Source organism: Bos taurus, chromosome 3 (assembly GCF_002263795.3).
Source record: "Bos taurus isolate L1 Dominette 01449 registration number 42190680 breed Hereford chromosome 3, ARS-UCD2.0, whole genome shotgun sequence".
Lineage (NCBI taxonomy): Eukaryota > Metazoa > Chordata > Mammalia > Artiodactyla > Bovidae > Bos > Bos taurus.
Genome location: NC_037330.1, coordinates 63,128,877 through 63,149,817, shown reverse-complemented (window position 1 = coordinate 63,149,817; position 20,941 = coordinate 63,128,877). Strand labels below are relative to the sequence as shown.

At 37.5% G+C, this 20,941-nt stretch overlaps 1 protein-coding gene across 1 annotated transcript in view; it reads left to right on the top strand.

Moving 5' to 3' along the window:
• Positions 1–2,065: 2,065 nt before the first annotated feature.
• Positions 2,066–20,941, top strand: part of ADGRL2 (adhesion G protein-coupled receptor L2) — a gene marked incomplete at its 5' end in the record, with an annotated part of 710,493 nt that continues 691,617 nt past the window's right edge. Inside the window, 1 exon segment of the mRNA NM_181013.1 lies at positions 2,066–2,405.

The window sequence follows — 20,941 nt, the reverse complement described above, 5'->3', positions numbered from 1 at the left end:
ACAAAGAAGTCTACCTTTTCTACATCCAGTAGACACTGCAATAACACTTCCCAGTTCAGAAAGAGGCAATCAAGTTCAATGGAAACAGATTTATAATAATTGTAACAATAGGTTACACTGATTAAGTGTTTACCCAGGTGCTATGCTAAGCCTGTCCCTTTATTCCTTACACTAACCACATAATAAATGTTGTTTTATTATCCCCATTTTACAAACAAGTAATTTGCCCACATCACAAAGCTGATAATTGTCTTAGTCAGCACTGGTGCTCAGAAAATTGTTAGTCAAATCCTAAACATACCTTTTTACCTTCTGGAAGGTACCCCCTGGTATCATGAAGAAGGTCCCTAATTAAGCTCACGTGTCAATATAAAAGCCAGCACTGCTGCTATAATTATTATGATCTTATATATGACAAGACATTTAAATTAAATTTATTTCATTCCTTTTATTTCATGTGATTACAAGAGATTATAATTTCTGAATCTAATTTTTACAGAAAACAACCACTATAGAGAATATAAGTGCTTTACCATTATTTCCAATATATTTTCTACAGACATTTAGAAATATCTGAAATATACAAAGCACACTTTCAAAATGTTTGAGGAACTAGTTTAAAGGATGGTACATGGTCCCTGACTCCAGAGGGTTTACAACCTGAAAAGTACCATTGAGACCTCAATAACATTCCAACTCTGATATGTGTCCAAACTGTGTCCAAACTGATATAAAAAAAAAAAAAACCCTGAGCACTCACCATCCACTCAGAGAGCAAACAGACTACTGGATGTCAGAATCATAAAATAACTATTGTCTTCATCCTTTTACTTTTAAGCAATTGTTTCCTAAACACAGTTATAGTCACTAAGTCTGCACACTTCAGAAATTCCAGATATTCACTAAATCTCACAGAAACATATGATGGCATATTCCTGGAGATCTCTTTTAAAGTATCACTTCCATCCATCAAATCAAAGTTCCTGTAAGTATCCTATGTTTAAATTTTTATCGACAGGAAAAATATGGGATCTCAACAGCAAGCAAAAATCTTACTGGCCTCGTTACTACTTTCTGCAAATATGACTCACATGTGTTTGCTAAGTTTTAATGTAATTTTTGAAATACATTTAACCCATGTCATTTGGTTCACACCAAGCTTCCTCACGGCTATGATCAATTCAGTCAACCAGCTGGTTTGACTGATTTTTCCTTTGAATTTGACCTAATTGCCTCACTGTTTGGGTATCCACAGATATCTTTACACAAAGAGAAAGCAGGCTTCACGTTAACTTGCTAAATGAGGGTTATTCTTTTCTTCTGAGATCTGCCACAGATTTATTGAGTTACAAGTGACAAGAGTTACAATCATATGCCCCTTCTCCTCTCTCTTTTTTCAAAATGAAAATATGAATATATAAAACTCTGCAAATACTAAATAAGAAATCAAGTAGCAATTGTGTATTTTAAGATACATCTGTATTATATAGAAAGAGGGATTTCTTCTGTTCTGAAATGCCATCAAGAGACATTATGAAGGAAAAAAAATAGCACCACAAGAAATTTTAAAAATCCCCTTTTTAGTTGTACATTTGGATCCTTTCAGATAATTAATCTTTAATAAATATTTAAATATCATTTTCTTTTTATATTGCAGTATATACTAGTAGTTCTTTAAAAGTTAACAAGGATTAATTTTCTTTCAAAATAAATATTCTGTTTAACAAATCTAGGTTTCTTTACTGACATTTTTTCAGTCAAGTCAAAGCTCTGATCTTATTCAAAACTCAGAGTTTTATCCGAATTTGTTTACCTGTCTACTAATCAAAAGATTTTCAGTATCTAAAATCCTGATGATAAAAGAGAAAGAGTCATAAAGTGTTCATAGAAATCGGATCAGATGGAGCATCAGGTAATCTGAGTAAATTTTCCCCTATGATTAACCAGTTCTTAATGACAACATTTCTTATCTTACAACTGTGACATGAAGAGGGAGCTGTAGCTCTTCTGAGACACAGTTCTGCAAGAACCAGCTTATCCACGCTCTCCGATCTCGTGTCTGTTTCTCTTTCTCTCTCCCTCTCTTGCGCTGCCCCTCATTCATTCACTCTTCCATCTTTTTGCCATTGTGCCAGCTCAATTTAAATGTATCTGCTCTGTATCTGTTCAAGTGGAGATAATCCATGCAAATCAGGAGCAGTGGTTTTCAATGCCTGGTTCACAGAGAGGACTCAGCTTGAGGAGGTCACTCGTTCACAGCCGCTCCTCCCATTATATTTTTCCCCTTATTGCAGAACTGCTGTATGTATACAGTGACTGAAAGGACTCAATTTACTGCAACTGCTGCCTGGCTTTACTTACAACTTTTTTTTATAAAGGAACTTACCTCCATCTGTCTTTTCAAGGTAGGAAGTCTGATTCTTCTAAAGACGTGTGTAATGCCTCCACTGTCTGCTCATTATCAAATGTCACTTGAATGCTTTATATTGTTGCTGGCATTAGGCACAAATGCTGTGATTCCAGGTGCCTCACGCTTTTGTTACTTAACTGTATAGGTACAATTGTTTAAGTGCCGAGTAATTGTAATGTTTATTTTCCCTGCAGCCAGATTCAGTTTTACAATGCAATAAAGAGCATAGTGTCCACTCTCTAAAATACAAATACAAATGTCTATCAAGTTCTCCCTCTTAAAAAATAATCTCTTTAGTATGTTTTAACTTAGCATGTATTCTGGCCAATAATAGCCAAGGGTACAATTCAACCGTGCTATTTTTTTTTTTTAACCTGGAACATTCCTGCAGCATTTTCTGTGAAAAAGAACTAACTGTTGAAATGTTTTTAACAAGAGCAAAAAAAGAATGGATTTTACTTCATTCTGCTGCAAAGCAGGAAACTGAAGGCCTTATAGCTAACAGGCCTGTCAAATAGATTTATTTTTCACAATTTATAAATTGTTACTAGGCTATGCAGAAGTATTATAATTAGTTAGGATTCATTACTGTCATTATACATGCTATTATTTATTGATTTGAGATTGAAATTGCATTATAAAAAAGTTTGATGTAACAAGGCTAAAAATAAGCTTACATTTGTATAGCACTGTTTGATATCAATTTTTAAGACTGATTTCAATAGCCAAATGGTTATGTTTGGATTAAAAATGCATGTAAGAGGCTAACAAGACTTGACGATATACATGCTGATTTATGAAGGCAATTCCTGGGCTTATATTACTTCATATGTGTTCCCTTGAAGTTGCTTGTAATGATATTTTAATCATTTCTTAGTCATTTCAATTTTAAAACATACTAAATTTCTATGTAGAAATCTCTTTCTGATTAGTACAAATATAATATTCCAGTTATAATTTAGATTTCGATAAACCCAATAAGTCTTTGAAAGCAGGCCTTATTAATATTATTTTACATTTATTACCTTATTTTTCTGGCAAGGTATGACATGTGGCTATGACAAGACTATTTAATCTCTTGTATAGTATAGAATTGAACATAAATAGTAAACAAAGTTGACAGTCCTGAAAAGAAGAAAAAATGATCCTCTGGTACACTGAATAGTTCTGATGACATAAATCTTAGTTTTCATCTTCTAGGTAGGTGCCTGTAGTTAGTGGAGTTCGAGGGAAAAAATTTATTATCCACATAAAATATCTCAGTGCCAAAAATGTGCAGTTCTTTTTTCTTTTTGGTACAGAGTCTTCTATTTTAAAAATGCATTCTGATTTTTGAGTACAGTACAAGGCATGAAGCCTTGTCATTGTTAGCATAAAGAAGACATCTACACAAGTATTACTGTGCAGAGGGCAATCTTTCTGTCTTTGGCATTTGTTAGGTTACTGTACATAGAATTTAACAGATAAATACGTTCTGCTTTGTGGCATTTTAGTGATCCTATTGGTATGCAGGTTACTCTGCTAAGATAGCAACAGGAAGAAAAAGATATATGTTTTATAGCAGTGGGTAATAAAAGCCCTACACAGTGAGAAAAGAGGAATATGACTTATTTCTTACACAGTAATTAGAATTTCTTTAAAACTCTTTGAAATACAGAATGATAAAGTAAACTGAGGCTTCCCAAGAAGGACTAATTGAATTTATCTATTCAAATCATGTTGTTCCCCATGAATATCGTCTTCCCAGACACTGTCACTGGAGGATTCCATTCACATCTTCAATATTACCAGGGAGGAAAGAAAGGATCTGCGACTAACGGTAGAGGGTGATTCTTTCATATTTACGATGAATTTGAGAGAAGCAACCGACACTTGAAAACCTTAACAGATGGAAAGGTGTGTGGGATTGCCTGGTTGTTTGAACTTGATACTAGTGTGAAACTGAAGGATGCCCTTTCAGAACAAAGGAACGCCATGTAATACTCTTCAGCAGTCAAGCTGAGGATAGATATAAAAAGTGGTCAGGGAGATCTTTTGGGGACAGAGAAAATGCAAACGAGGCATTCTCTTTTCAACTAAATTACTAGTATTTGATAGGTATGACGGCATTCCCCTCATGGAGTTTCAAACCATCATTTCACAGAGTTATTTCAAAAGCATGTATTTTAGAGACTTTCACATTTGTTTGCAAACCTCCTAGGAAACTCTCTAAAGACCTAACATGTATGCCTTAAGTTAGGTTTTACTGTGCATCCTAAATAAAATGGTCACAGCTTTCAATTCCCCTGGGTTCCTTTTGCTTCATCCGTAAACTTGCCATTCCTCTAGTAACTCATTCAAGCAACTGTTCAAGATAAGTTACATTTTATTCCATTTTAGTATGCCTTGCAGCAGAATGTATAGAACTAGTAAGCCTTGTAGCTGTATATAACACCATGTTGTTATTCCCACCTGGCTCTTTTCTGCTGGTTTTACCGAGTACAGTTAAAAAGATAAATTATCATCTTAAAAGGATGCTATAGTGGGTGTTAATAAGTTCTCTGTAACTTCAGAAGTGTTTAGTAGGGCCAAAGAAACTTGCAACCCTGCCTGAGGGAAAACGATGTGTTTCATCAGCAGACATTTAACACTTTTATCATCTGTAGACATGAAAAATTTTCTCAGGAACTATTGTGTCATACCGTATTTATTTTCTAAATCATGAAACTCATTGCTGTGTATGAATTAAATGTAATATTAAGTGAAAACTCAGCAGATGCTAATTATCTCTTCTGTCTTAATCTGTACAACACTATGAAGTCAATGGAACCATCATACCCATTTCCTAGATAGAAACATTGAGGTTTAGAGAAGTTAAATAACTTAGCCAAGGCCACAAAGTTGTAGTAGAACTGAGCTTTGAACCCATTTACTTTGATACCAGTGTTGAAACATCACACAATAATACCTTCCTGACTAATTAGCTCAGATAACTAAATGCAATAAGAACACCCTTCCAACTCAGCAAAAACATTACTATTTGTCCATTTGTAGTCTTGGTTCAAGTATCTGATTCCGATTTTTCAACTCGTCACTTCACTTCACTCCTGTCTGTATTATCATTATAACAGAGATATATTTTTTTAAGTATTTTCATTTAATACATGACAGAAATTGTTACTCTTGCAGAACATTAGTCCTTTAGCTCAAGGAGTTAAGAACTAAAACAGATCTATAACTGACTGAATTGTCTACTGACAGCCTTTGAAGCACTATCCCCACCCCCTCCCCCAACACCTGTTTTGTCCTCCCTGTCTAAAGAACAAGATTGACATCTCTTTATATGTTTGGAAATTTTCACTGGTGTAAAGTGCTTGGTAATGATGGAAATTAACCTGAGGCTTTACCTAACTACCTTTTCTTGCAACTCCATTGAAGTTCTGGTAACAATTAAAGTTTTCATGCAAACAACTGTACCCTTCAGAAAAAATATCTTCCTCTATCTTGTCATCTTTCTTCAGAATCTCTTTGGTAGTGAAAAGAAGCCCTTTTCCTTGTCTTTCTTTCCATGGGCACATATGAATGAAAATTTCCCCGGTTGAAATACACCAGTGCATTCCAAAAGCAGATAAAGATCACAAATGAAGTGAAAATCCATCTTTAAATGATGAGACTCTGTCTGTCCTTGAGTCAGAAAGTATTGTTTCCTTCGGGAGAAATGAGCAAGAACAGGTCCGTACCAGAAAGCATTGTAGCTTTAGCTTTCTCCATTTATTCCAAATAGCTTGAATACTCTCCTGCTATTCCTAACCCCACCCCTCCCATGAAAGAAGATGAACTATTATGCATGGAACTCATAGAAACCTGATTTAAAGACTGTGCTCATTTTACCTTTGAATATCAAATATGTAATGTAAACAAAAATTTGAACAAGATTACCACATAACCAAGTGGCAGAAATGTGGAGAACATGGAGTCAGTAGCTACTAAGCCAGTTATACATTTCTCTAGTAACAAATGAAAAAAAAAAAAAAACTGATGGCATTCCATGATACCAGCATACTTTTAAAATCTTATTTGAAGTATCAAGCAGATGGACTGTCCTATATAACCAGAACCCCTATCTGCTGGCAGGCAGAAAGTCTGAGAACCTATCTTTGAAGTTATTTTAAAATATCAATTTTGCCTGGATTAGCTAAGTGAGACATAGACCACTGGTACAGGAAAGGTTGAGAATTAATTTAAATTTGAGCTTACCCTTCCATCATCTCTTGCTGAGCAAGTTCTTAGCCTGTGAGACATTTCTTTCAGATTTTATTTCTCTATTTCTTGGTTGATAGTCTTACCTTGGAAAAAAAAGGAGGTGGCAGGAAGAGAACAGGGTATGGTGGTTATGGGCTATGTGTTGATGTAAACATTCAGAGGAGTTAAAAGTGATCTAAAACCATTTTAAGGCTGTGTCTCTCACTGCTAAATTTGTCAGCTGCATAAGAGAATTGTCTGTCTGAAAGTTGTTAATTTCCTAAAATAAAAAGTAAAATCAAAAGATCGTCCTCATTCTGGAATGCTTGTGAGAAAGGCAAAAAATATTCAGATAACTTATTTCTTAAATATATTAGTAATAGATTTGGACTGAAGAGTTAACATATCCAGGCTCAAAAATAAAATCTCTCCTAGCTTTTAAGAGCCAAGTTTAAAAAGCAAAGCCAAAATTTGTAAGTCTTAAACCAGGGTTGGAAAGTCTGGTATGTTTGCTTATAGATGTTTTATATATGTTATTTTCCTATCAGTCCTCTCCCAGAAATATTAATCAAGTGGCCTTCCCACAGTCACTGAGAAATTTTCCTTATGTATTCCCAGAACCTACAGGTTACACCACATAAGTCAGCTTCTGTACTGTTTTCTTATATTCCCCTGGTTGTTTTTTGGTCATATTCTTGTATTTCAAGTAGCTTATAAACTATTTAAGGATAAAAATCATCCTTAATCTTTGTCCTTAACACACCTGACTCAGTGTGAAAGCCAAAAGGTATTCTTGATTAATACTTGAATGGCTCAGTGATTAAAAAAAAAAAAATCTGGTTATCTTAGTTGATATATATGCTGCTGTTGCTGCTAAGTCGCTTCAGTCATGTCCGACTCTGTGCAACCCCATAGACGGCAGCCCACCAGGCTCCTCTGTCCCTGGGATTCTCCAGGCAAGAATACTGGAGTGGGTTGCCATTTCCTTCTCCAATGCAAGCATGCAAGCTAAGTCGCTTCAGTCGTGTCCGACTCTGTGCAACCCCATAGACGGCAGCCCACCAGGCTCCTCTGTCCACAGGATTCTCTAGGCAAGAATACTGGAGTGGGTTGCCATTTCCTTCTCCAAGTTTATATATACATATATATATATATATATATATATATACACACACACATACATACACACATACATATATATTTAAATATATATATTTAAAATAAATATATATAAAATAAATATAAATATATATTTATAATATATATATTTAAAAATTTGTTTCAAGGGCAAAGAGAGGGACATCCATCCATTCAAAACATTTCTTAAGACCTAGCTATATTCTGGACAGTGGGCCTCAGACAGCATATAAAAGTTTACCCATGCTCACTTTTAAAAATAGCAACAGGAAAATAGATAATTTCAATAGATAAGATTACATGTACTCGTATATATAGAATTTCTCATTTTCAGAAGTTAGAGAAGCAACTAGTGAAAGAACTAAGGTGAAAAATCTGAGCAGGAAGAGAATGAAAAAGGGAAAATAAGGCAACATAGAAGGCAGGTGGTAGAGGAATGGAGAAGGGAGAGAGAACTTGTGACATGAGGAGAGACGGGTGTAGAAGATGTTCAAGAATTCAAACCTTGGCATTTCTCATTAACCACAGTTTACAGCTTTTTAACTTCTGTCATTAAATCTTCATACACTATAACTGGAATAGAAATTGTAATTAATCTCAAAGAGAAGTTATTCTTTGGCCTAAAGCTTTGGCTTCCTGGGAATGAATGTACTAAGTGGGGTTGGGGTCCTAAGTAAGGATAAAAGCAAAGAGGATATAAGGCAGCTTTTAATGCCACCTCTAAAGTAGTCAGCCTGGTACGAAATCCCACAAAGGAAGCTTACAACCTTGAATCAAATTCTAAAGAAGTACGCCAAATCCAGTCTTACCCAGCAGACATTGACACCTAAGCAGGGTAGAGATGGAGCCTATCAAGGAATGGGTTTCAAGACAGCTTGAAAAGTGTGATTGTCAGCCCGTGCACTTCTGAAAAAAGGCTGGGATGCATGGAATAGAACACCAGCTTCAGAAAGCATTGTTAGCAGAAATAAAACAGAAAAAGCAGTTTGGGGTTCACCACCTGAGTAAGAAGCAGGACTCCCTTCTGGGTGTGAGGATCCAAGGAAGATAAAAATCTCCTATTTCCTCAGAAGATTCAAAGTAAAGACACTGAAGTCATGGCTGTCGCTCCAGTTGGGGTACTCTGGCCTCTTGCTACAGGCATTTTCTTGTGTCAGCTCATAGTCACTTCATTTTTCGGTCCTTAGCCATGGAGATGTTAAAGATGATTTGTGAAAAATTCTTCTGATTAGCATGTGAAAGTCATTGCATTCTGGATAGGGAGATTTTGTTGGATTCAGAGAGGGATAGAGCTGTCTGCCGATGACTGTGGAAGCATTATTTCTAACGGAGGCAAGAGATATAGGACTGTAGTTTAAAGTCTACATCCTTTACTGGAAGACGAAAATCAAAGGCATTTAAAAATCATGTGAATTGAGTTTACAGAGGAAGCAGAAACAGAAAGATCACAGGCTTCAGACAGGTAGAACTGGGTTGGGATCCCAGCTAATGGGAATATTATTTCATTTCTCTGAGTTTCAGCTTCCTCATCTATAAACTGGAAATAAAAATATGCACTTCTCAATTTTATAGTGAAAATGGAAAGGATATCTCCTTATGTCTCAAGCAATGCTGACCTTGTGGAAGACATTTAACAGTACTTCCTCATATAAATTTTGTTTTCTGTCCAAAATCATCAAATTTCCATTACTCTGGATTCCACTCAGAGACACATGTATTTAAATGTTTCATGGCTTAGTTTTAATTTGTAGCTAAGAAAAGAGATTCATGGGACAACAGAGCACTGATCCAGTTATTGACATAGTACCTGAGGACAGTCAGACTTAAAATTCTCATATGAGGCTGATTATAGCCATGAATAGCAAATTCTTAAGTAAAGACGCTACCTACGCAAGGGGTTATATTTATACTTTTGATTAAAATTAATATTTCACCTATCTCTGCTGATCCAGGTCCTGATTTAATATCCTTAAGGCTTGATGCCTAATGACCAGCATGTGTTAATTTCTACAGCTCTTAAAATGGCATGTCTGTTAGAACACGCTAGTGATAGTAGCTAACTACAGAGCTTGCTGAATTTCCTTTTGAGTAAGATCTGTGCAGGCCACTCTGAGAGTTCCCAGTATCCAAGTTCAAAACTGAGAACTTTTGGAAGTGTTGACTATAAATTAGTCAAATATAAAATCCATTCAAGAGGATTTTAAGTTCTTTTTTTTTTTTATTTCTGTGTGTGAAGTGAGAACAGAACACATATCAGAAGACAAAAAGCAAGAGAACATGGAAAAAACTCAAGAGGGTATTTCACAGCTTTGTAAGGTTTTTTCTGATTTCTTTGGAAACTATGTAAATGAATTCCTTAAACACAGACTATCATTGATTTTTTCCAATATTCATTGATTCCCTCGTCATTGCTTCATGTATGTGTTCTCCCAAAACATCTAGTATTGACATTTCTCTCCATCAACTCCGTCCCCAATTCATTATATCATTAAACCCTGTTTAATTTCCTATGAAAGATTATATTAAGTGCACTTTTAGTGTAATTATGTCAATGGTGGAAGATAAACATGTATTAGGCAGTGCAAAATGCTGATTATCTGTCAGGGTAAATCTGTTTATTTCAGATATAGCAATCGGACAACCTCCTGGTGTTAATCGAGAAAGTACATCCTTGTGCCAGGTAGAGTTTGGTGGGGTTCTGACAGCAAAATGCTATCAAAGGCCCCCTGCTGTGGCATAATCTTCATCATATATAAACTTATATACATGTGTATCTATGTAATAAAATGCAGACATGTGGATCATGAGTTTTAGACACATGTGCCTAAACACTTTTACTTTGGCGTTTTTGCACATATAGAAAATGATATGTAATTTGAGAAGCACCAACATCCAGTTTGCATTAACATGAATGGCTTGAGAAAGGGGAGAGTGGATTTCAGGATTAGGCTGTGTTTCAGTTTGTGCACAGGGCAGGCTTTGCCCTCAGTAATGTCAGCTCAGAACTATTTTTATTAATCCACAGAAAAAGGAAAGAGGTGGTACAAAGGAGGGGAATCAGGAAAGGGAGGTTTGGTATAGGATGTTCAACTGATTCTCAAAGCAAGCATGCTTCTTTTATTCTTTTTTCCTTAAGATAGTAGTTTCTAAATATATCCTAGAAACACTGCTGACTGCCAGCTGCTATTGGGCACAAATTTCCCCTTAATGAGATAAAACATCATCAGGAAGTCAACATACCACACGTGCCATGGCTGAATTTTACCAGGTTTTCATGCAGCAGAAAATGAATCGAAATGAAAATGAATTGAATATTCAGGCACAGTTTGCGAAGCCCTCTGAAAAATAATTTTGTCTGACTTTATTACATTGTGATCATTTCCTGAATGCCGTAAAATGCTGAGTAGAATAATAAAAATTTATATGTATATTGACATTTCAGTTTTTCTAAATAGAAGCTGAGAAAATATAAACAGCATTTGGTCTTTGCAACTCTCTCGACTAACCATTCGTATGCTGACTAATTCACTCACTCCCAGATACCTCATTCAGCCTTAATATAAATGTCTTCTGAAATAATTTCTCCCCAGTAGATTATGCTCATCTTCAGTTTGATTCAGAATTTACATGTGTAGTTTGCATATCTTTGCATCAGAGTGTCTGCTTTAAATTAGATAAAGGTCACTGTCATTCATAATCAAGAAGAAGGTGGATTAAAGGTCACAATTCAATAAAAAAATATGATTAGATGTAGAGGTTTGTTCATGTGATTCAATATCATTGGATAAGTGGAAATCATGAGCCAACAAATTAACCTCAATGTAATGGGTGACTTGCTTCACTGGTATCAAAAATATTCACAGACGTTTTTCCCCCAGTGTATAACTTGTTTGTCTCTATGAAGCAAAGACAGTCAATTCTGTTAATATTTTTACCAGGAAGTGTCTTTCATAATGTTATTTGGTTTTAGGAGTGACATAAATGACAATTTTATCTCCAAAATAAAGTAGTAAGTTATAATGAATTAATAATAGACAGCTGTGGATTAGAAAGTCTCTGGGGACCGATGGTTACTTCTACCATTTTTTCCCTGAGGTGGTTCTTACTTACTTACTCTTTTTAAAAAATGGAGCTGCCACAGCACATCTCTTCTTTTACATACTATTTTATACCTCACATGGACACTTAAGAGCCTCTTTAAACCCTTCCAAATCTTGACATCTATCTACTCAGCATTTCTATCTGTGATTAGAATGCATTAAGGATAAAGTAAATGTAGTCAGTGGCAGACAGTTAGACTTTTTCAACTTGTACGTTTTAGGGTATACTTGACAATGACTTGAATAAAGGGGAAGAAACTGAAAACAAACATGCTAAGCTGCAGTATTTATTTTGTCCATAGATCAATCTGAATACTGAAGGAATAATTGATGAATAATTTGTCTTTAGAGGCTTGATTTAAGTACTGAGGTATTAGTATCAATATTGACTGTAACAGAAATCACTATTAATACCAAAAAGTAGAATCTGATTTCTTCAGCATATAATATTTCTCTTCTTTTTCAAATGTCCTCTTGACTTAAGGGAAACTCTTATTTTTTTCCTTAATTGCTCATCCACTCTATTCGCTATATTGACATCCTAGAATAGAATAACTGACCAAAGGGAAAAACAAAAAAGAAACAGAAAGGTATATGAAGAGGTACCTCGTTTTTAAAACACATTGTTTATTTTTCCAAAGAAAATCAAACTTTTTTTTTGTGGGAACTATAAAGGTTAAATGGTTTAAGCAGATTATAATTAGTTAATTTTGTTAAACATATACTGGATCAATTTTACATTATTTTAATTACCTTTTGGGATAAATGGTTTGGTGAACAAATTCACTTGATGTTCAGGATCAAACAAAATTACCTTTCCTCTGGGTAGGCTTAAGTTTCATAAAATGATTTGGAAACGACCTCCTTTGCTTTCATCTAAAAATATCTTTGGATTTAGAAAATGATTAAAGTTGGATATACTGTATTTTAAGCCAATCATATTTTACCATTTTCATAGCTTATTCTTTCTTTAAAGAGAAATATAATGAAGCTTCACTAAACAGATATTTCCCCTTTGAGGAGACTCTTGGAATTCATGCAATATCATAGTATTTGTAAGGCTGATTCAACTCACTTCAGCCACAAGACATGTATTTTATTCTAGTAAGTTCATGATGTTTTGCTGACAGGATACAGGAATGAAAGCTAGATAACCATTAAATGTCCTGATCATGGCCAAATCAGAGATATTCTGATTATGTCTCTGCAATGTGTGTGCACGTGTGTGCTATACTCACATCTATAATATAAATAGGCAATCCCTGAATAGTAAATACTAGATCCCAGATATTTGAGTAGTACATAAGAAATCCACATAACTATCTTTTATCTACCCCAATTTAGGGTATCCCTGGAGCAACTTGAGAGAATGCAAATATAATTTGCGCCGTTTTTTGTCAACATGAAGTTAGCAAATTAATCTAGTACACAGAGATAGTTCTCGCTCTCTCTGTCTCTCTCTCTCTGCTTACAGAAGTTGTTCTCAGAGGTGATTTTGCTTCCCTGAGGATATTAGCAATATCTGGAGACATTTTTTGGTTTGGGTTCGATCCCTGAGTTGGGAAGATCATCTGGAGCAGGGCATCGCAACCCACTTCAGTACTCTAGCTTGGAGAATCTCATGGACAGAGGACCCTGGCAGGCTACCGTCCATATGATCACATAGAATTGAACATGACTGAAGCGACTTAGCATGCATCACTTATCATTCAGTGCACAGATGTATTTTCATGTTGTTGTTTAGTCTCTAAGTTGTATGTGACTCCTTTGTGACCTCATGGACTGCAGTCCATCGGCTCCTCTGTCCATGGGATTTCCCAGACAAGAATATTGGAATGGCTTGCTGTTTCTTCCTCCAGAGGATCTTCCTGACCCAGGGGTTGAACCCATGTCTCCTGCGTTGGCATGTGAGCCACCAGGGAGGCCCCAGAAATGCCGGGCTGGATGAAGCACAAGCTGGAATCAAGATTGCTGGGAGAAATATCAATAACTTCAGACACGCAGATGACACCACCCTATGGCAGAAAGCTAAGAGGAACTAAAGAGCCTCTTGATGAAAGTGAAAGAGGAGAGTGAAAAAGCTGGCTTAAAAATCAACATTCAAAAAACTAAGATTGTGGCATCTGGTCCCATCACTTCATGGCAAATAGATGGAGAAACAATGGAAAAGGTGACAGACTTTATTTTGGGGGGCTCCAAAATCACTGCAGATGGTGACTGCAGCCATGAAATTAAGAGATGCTTACTCTTTGAAAGTAAAGCTATGACCAACCTAGATTGCATACTAAAAAGCAGAGACATTACTTTGCCAACAAAGGTCCATCTAGTTAAAGCTATGGATTTTCCAGTAGTCATGTATGGATATGAGATTTGGACCACAGAGAAAGCTGAGTACAGAAGAAGAATTAATGCTTTTGAACCATGGTGTTGGAGAAGACTCTTGAGAGTCCTTTGGACTGCAAGGAGATCAAAGCAGTCAGTCCTAAAGGAAATCAGTCCTGAATATTCATTGGAAGGACTGATGTTGAAGCTGAAACCAATGCTTTGGTCATCTGATGCAAAGAACTGACCCATTGGAAAAGACCCTGGTGCTGAGAAAGATTGAAGGCAGGAGGAGAAGGGGATGACAGAGGATGAGACGGTTGGATGGCATCACTGGCTTGATGGACATGAGTTTGAGCAAGCACCAGGAGTTGGTGATGGACAAGGAAGCCTGGTGTGCTGCAACCATGGAGTCACAAACAGTGGGACACAACTGAGCAACTAAACTCAACCGAACTGTCCTATTAAAACTTGTTATTAAATAAAATTAAGCTTACCTCTAGAAATACCATACAGGGTGTTTGGGTTTAGCTTAAATAACACTTAGGATACTACTTCAGGCATTGTGGGTTAAATATATAAATTGTAGTTACTGACTTAAAAACATAACTGTTTAAAAAAAATTGAGTTATAATCATTTGTAAGTAGGGGGTCTGTTTGCATATTTATTTATATCTGCATAGCTAGCTGTATTTAAAACATAATCATATGTTTATGAAACATGGCATGATTGCATGTACATATATATTTTTAATAAGGTATACATTTTAATGAAGACATTCTAAGATAGTATCATAAATATACACATGTACCTAAATGAAGAACATTTTCACATTTACATCATTAAATTTTCCAGACTCTAAAGACTGTTTATAGTTAATTTGCAAAATATTGTATTTGTAATGAAATAAGGGAAGTCCTTTCCACCTCTAAAGAATATAGATTCCTAATGAAATACTGTTATTTTTATGTTTTCTTGATATCTGTGTTTTGGGTTATGAATATGGTCAATAACAGTAGCAAATTATGAAAATTCGTGGGGCCTCGCTGGTGGCTCACCTGCCAACGCAGGAGACCCAGTTTTGATCCCCAGGTCAGGAAGATCCTCTGGAGAAGGAAATGGCAACCACTCCATTATTCTTGCCTGGGAAATCTCAAGGACAGAAGAACCTGGCGGATTGCAGAACATGGGGTTAGAAAAGAGTCAGACATGGCTTAGTGACTAAACAATATGAAAATACATCTGTACATTCAATAATAAGTGAAGCTTGCTAAGTTACTTCAGTTGTGTTTGTCTTTATGTGACCCTATGAACTGTAGCATGCCAGGGTCTTCTATCCATGAGATTCTCCAAGCAAGAATACTGGAGTGGGTTGCCATGCCCTCATCCAGGGTATCTTCCCTCCCACATCTCTTATGTCTCCTACGTTGGCAGGTGGGTTCTTTGCCTCTAGCACCATCTGGAAAGGCCAGTAAGTGACAAATTAACTTTTTCATTGATATTAATCAATGAGAGTGCAAAACTATCTCTTACATTAGTTGTTACACATTTCAACAGTAATATTGATTACTCTGCATCTTGGCAATGACAATTTATTATTCCATGAAGAGAAAGAGTGAAATCAAAATCTGACAAATCTGATTAATAAACATTATTGTTAAGTGGCTAATTTGGGTAAATAATGTTTATGTCAATAGAGCTTAAAAATTAAGAATGCATCTTTAGAACAAGAAAAATTTACATTCCATTTCCGATGCTACCACTTATAAGATGTGAGACTTTAAACAATTTCTTTAACCTCTAAGCCAAATGTTCATCTGTAAAATGGGTATAATACTGATATTTATTAATACCTACTTCATATGGTTTTTCTTTAAAGAGAAATGAAATGATATAAAAAAGAGTTTTTTAATATGTCCATGGACGCATAAGTTAGTTCAATGAATGATGTCTCTTCTACAATAGTAGTAGATGCAGAGGTAACCATCTTAGTAATGATAGCAGTGGTTCAGTTCAGTCGCTCAGTCGTGTCCCACTCTTTGTGACCCCATGAATCACAGCACACCAGGCTTCCCTGTCCATCACCATCTCCTGGAGTTCACTCAAACTCATGTCCATCAAGTCAATGATCCCATCCAGCCATCTCATCCTCCACCGTCCCCTTCTCCTCCTGCCCCCAGTCCCTCCCAGCATCAGAGTCTTTTCCAATGAGTCAACTCTTCTCATGAGGTGGCCAAAGTACTGGAGTTTCAGCTTTAGCATCATTCCTTCCAAAGGACACCCAGGACTGATCTCCTTCAGAATGGACTGGTTGAATCTCCTTGCAGTCCAAGGGACTCTCAAGAGTCTTCTCCAACACCACAGTTTAAAAGCATCAATTCTTTGGTGCTCAGCCTTCTTCACAGTCCAACTCTCACATCCATACATGACCACTGGAAAAATCATAGTCTTGACTAGACGGACCTTTGTTGGCAAAGTAATGTCTCTGCTTTTGAATATGCCGTCTAGGTTGGTCATAACTTTCCTTCCAAGGAGTAAGTGTGTTTTAATTTCACGGCTGCAGTCACCATCCGCAGTGATTTTGGAGCTCAAAAAAATAAAGTCTGACCGTGTTTCCCCATCTATTTGCCATGAAGTGATTTGACCGGATGCCATGATCTTAGTTTTCTGAACGTTGAGCTATAAGCCAACTTTTTCACTCTTCCCTTTCACTTTCATCAAGAGGCTTTTTAGTTCTTCTTCACTTTCTGCATCATCTGCATATCTGAGGTTATTGATATTTCTCCTGGCAATCTTGATTCCAGCTTCTGCTTCCTCCAGCCCAGCATTTCTCATGATGTACTCTGCATATAAGTTAAATAAGCAGGGTGACAATATACAGACTTGATGTACTCCTTTCCAAATTTGGAACCAGTCTGTTGTTCCATATCAGTTCTAACTGTTGCTTCCTGACTTGTATACAGGTATCTCAAGAGGCACGTCAGGTGGTCTGGAATTCCCATCTCTTTCACAATTTTCCACAGTTTATTGTGATCCACACAGTCAAAGGCTTTGGAATAGTCAATAAAGCAGAAATAGATATTTTTCTGGAACTCTCTTGCTTTTTCCATGATCCAGCGGATGTTGGCAATTTGATCTCTGGTTCCTCTGTGTTTTCTAAAATCAGCTTGAACATCTGGAAGTTCATTGTTCATGTATTGCTAAAGCCTGGCTTGGAGAATTTTAAGCATCACTTTACTAGCATGTGAGATGAGTGCACTTGTGCAGTAGTTTGAGCATTCTTTGACATTGCCTTTCTTTGGGATTGGAATGAAAACTGACCTTTTCCAGTCCTGTGGCCACTGCTGAGTTTTCCAAAAATGCTGGCATATTGAGTGCAGCACTTTCACAGCATCATCTTTCAGGATTTGGAATAGCTCAACTGGAATTCCATCACCTCCACTAGCTTTGTTCGTAGTGATGCTTTCTAAGGCCCACTTGACTTTACATTCCAGGATGTCTGGCTCTAGGTGAGTGATCACACCATCGTGTTTAACTGGGTCGTGAAGATCTTTTTGTACAGTTCTTCTGTGTATTCTTGCCATCTTTTCTTTCACAACAAATCTTTGTTGTAACAAGACAAAGAACCGAGGAACATACACTCGCGTGACATCTATGGTGCCCTGACTCGGATTTAACCTGGCTGAAACAACCTGCGTGGAAGAGGCCAAGCACAGCAGGAGCCCAACTCAGCGAAGCTCCCACGCTGGAAGTGGAAAGCAAAGAAACCCAGTGCAGCGGAAGGCCCATCGTGCTGGAAACTGGGACAGCGAAAAACAAACTCAGCAGAAAGCTCACACGGCCCAGTCTCAGACTCCAGAAGACCTCCGGTTAAGGTAAGAGGTCCTCCCTCCTATGGCTGGAGGGACCTTTACAATCTCTCATTTCTTGTTTCCGCAAACCTCCTGTGAACAGGCGGGCGGCAGGAGGCACAGTTGAGGGACTCTGGAGAGGCTACTCCTCAGCACGTCAGAAAGGCGCTATCTGCTGAGCCCCAGATACCTGGCTGGTGTTACCCAAGCCGGTGGGGGTTCTTCTGTCCTTTCTCTTCTCTGTGCCAAGGATCAGACCAGTGAAACTGTGAGCACCGGTGAGATATTTAGCAAATTTTCCGGCGGGCTATGAAAGGGATTCCTTGGCACGTTTTTCCCACTGCTTTTTCCTCCTGTCCTTCAGCTCTCTCCTGGGATTCAAGCCCGGCCAAAACTAATGAAACTCAGGCTCTGATGTCTCATTGAAAACATTCATTGCGAGACAAAGCGGTAAGAGGTGGATTTGTTAGGATCCAGAGAGAAGCCACTCTTCAGGGTGTGAACCATTGCCAGGGCAAGGGCTGGGGCCATGGTTTTAGACCTGGCTAGGTTTTGTGAGGGGGTGGAATTCATATGCTAGAGAGTGAGAGGATCATCCCAGCCATTGGGGAACCACCCACTCCATCTTCTTTTGACCATGCCTTGGAGCTGTCCTGCCACCTCTGGGTGTTCTGTTGCCTTATAGATTGGGGATTAAGGTTTACTTGAATCATCTTCATTGAGTTAGACACAGCCTTGTCTAACTCAATGAAACTAAGCCATGCCCATGGGGCAACCCAAGATGGGCGGGTCATGGTGGAGAGATTTGACAGAATGTGGTCCACTGGAGAAGGGAATGGCAAACCACTTCAGTATTCTTGCCTTGAGAACCCCATGAACAGTATGAAAAGGCAAAATGATAGGATACTGAAAGAGAAACTCCCCAGGTCAGTAGGTGCCCAATATGCTACTGGAGATCAGTGGAGAAATAACTCCAGAAAGAATGAAGGGATGGAGCCAAAACAAAAACAATACCCAGCTGTGGATGTGACTGGTGATAGAAGCAAGGTCCGATGCTGTAAAGAGCAATATTGCATAGGAACCTGGAATATGAGGTCCATGAATCAAGGCAAATTGGAAGTGGTCAAAAGAGTGAATGCCGACATTCTAGGAATCAGTGAACTGAAATGGACTGGAATGGATGGATTTTAACTCAGATGACCATTATATCTACTACTGCAGGCAGGAATCCCTCAGAAGAAGTGGAGTGGCCATCACGGTCAACAAAAGTGTCCAAAATGCAGTACTTGGATGCAATCTCAAAAATGACAGAATGATCTCTGTTCGTTTCCAAAGCAAACCATTCAATATCACAGTAATCCAAGTCTATGCCTCAACCAGTAATGCTGAAGAAGCTGAAGTTGAACGGTTCTATGAAGACCTACAAGACCTTTTAGAACTAAAACCCAAAAAAGATGTCCTTTTCTTTATAGGGGACTGGAATGCAAAAGTAGGAAGTCAAGAAACACCTGGAGTAACAGGCAAATTTGGCCTTGGAATGAAGCAGGGCAAAGACTAATAGAGTTTTGTCAAGAAAATGCACTGGTCATAACACCCTCTTCCAACAACACAAGAGAAGACTCTATACATGGACATCACCAGATGGTCAACACCGAAATCAGATTGATTATATTCTTTGTAGCTGAAGATGGAGAAGCTCTATACAGTCAGCAAAAACAAGACCAGGAGATGACTGTGGCTCAGACCATGAACTCCTTATTGCCAAATTCAGACTGAAATTGAAGAAAGTAGGGAAAACCACTAGACCATTCAGGTATGACCTAAATCAAATCCTTTATGATTATACAGTGGAAGTGAAAAATAGATTTAAGGGCCTAGATCTGATAGATAGAGTGCCTGATGAACTATGGAATGAGGTTCATGACATTGTACGGGAGACAGGGATCAAGACGATTCCCATAGAAAAGAAATGCAAAAAAGCAAAATGGCTGTCTGGGGAGGCCTTACAAATAGCTGTGAAAAGACGAGAAGCGAAAAGCGAAGGAGAAAAGGAAAGACATAAACATCTGAATGCAGAATTCCAAAGAATAGCAAGAAGAGATAAGAAAGCCTTCTTCAGCAATCAATGCAAAGAAATAGAGGAAAACAACAGAATAGGAAAGACTAGGGATCTCTTCAAGAAAATCAGAGATAACAAAGGAACATTTCATGCAAAGATGAGCTCGATAAAGGACATAAATGGTATGGACCTAACAGAAGCAGAAGATATTAAGAAGAGATGGCAAAAATACATAGAAGAACTGTACAAAAAAGATCTTCATGACCCAGATAATCACGATGGTGTGATCACTCACCTAGAGTCACACATCCTGGAATGTGAAGTCAAGTGGGCCTTAGAAAGCATCACTATGGACAAAGCTAGTGGAGGTGATGGAATTCCAGTTGAGCTATTCCAAATCCTGAAAGATGATGCTGTGAAAGTGCTGCACTCAATATGCCAGCACATTTGGAAAACTCAGCAGTGGCCGCAGGACGGGAAAAGGTCAGTTTTCATTCCAATCCCAAAGAAAGGCAATGCCAAAGAATGCTCAAACTACCACACAAGTGCACTCATCTCACACGCTAGTAAAGTAATGCTCAAAATTCTCCAAGCCAGGCTTCAGCAATATATGAAACGTGAACTTCCTGATGTTCAAGCTGGTTTTAGAAAACACAGAGGAACCAGAGATCAAATTGCCAACATCCGCTGGATCATGGAAAAAGCAAAAGAGTTCCAGAAAAACATCTGTTTCTGCTTTATTGACTATGCCAAAGCCGTTGACTGTGTGGATCACAATAAACTGTGGAAAATTGTGAAAGAGATGGGAATTCCAGAACACCTGATCTGCCTCTTGAGAAA